We start from the raw sequence: 845 nt of genomic DNA on the forward strand, positions 1-845 counted from the left end.
AAAAACAGAAAAAGACATAGGATCTTTAAGAGTTCATTAGGTCTTGTGGGCTACTCTCTCCTGACAGATTAAGATCTTTATAAAAGGGGCTGGAGAGATGGCTCAGCGGGTAAGAGCACTGACTGCTCTTCCAAAGGTCCCGAGTTCAAATCCCAGCAACCACATGGTGGCTCACAACCACCCATAATGAAATCTGATGCCCTCCTCTGATGTGTCTGAAGACAGCTACAGTGTACTTACATATAATAATAAATAAATCTTTAAAAAAAAGTCTTTATAAGATCTTTATAAAAACATATTTTATGCAGCACTTCCCCCAAACGAGGATACAATATTGCTCTCTTCTGGTAGACACAGCTATAGGAAACTATCTTGGGAGCAGAGAACATTCCTCCCCGGACAACTGCATCTACTAATGTCTTGATCTTGGACTTCACAGCCTCTAGAACTCTAAGAAATAGATTTCAGTTCTTGAGCTAGTCAGCCTCGTTTATAGCAGCAGAAGAGCCATGTTCTAGGCTACCAACTCTCATCAAAGTCAGTATTGCAGTTATAAGACATTTTTCTTTAGCGCTGAGAAAACGGAAAACTCCTTCCTCTTAGCTCAGAACAAATCTTGGTCAGATTTGCATTTTAGTTTAAGAGTCCCACAGGAGCATTAATTCAGAAAGTACTAACTCTGAAACTACATTATTCCTGTGGACCAGTTACAGTTGTTTGTAACACCCATATTTGCCATTTTTCCTCTTGGTATAAACTTAAAATATGCTTGGTTTTGAGAGATGATTATATTCCACACAACCATTCTTACTTAGGGAATTATAGCTATCCTTTTTTTTTTTTTT

The sequence above is a fragment of the Mastomys coucha genome, chromosome X, assembly GCF_008632895.1.
Source record: "Mastomys coucha isolate ucsf_1 chromosome X, UCSF_Mcou_1, whole genome shotgun sequence".
Taxonomy (NCBI): Eukaryota; Metazoa; Chordata; class Mammalia; order Rodentia; family Muridae; genus Mastomys; species Mastomys coucha.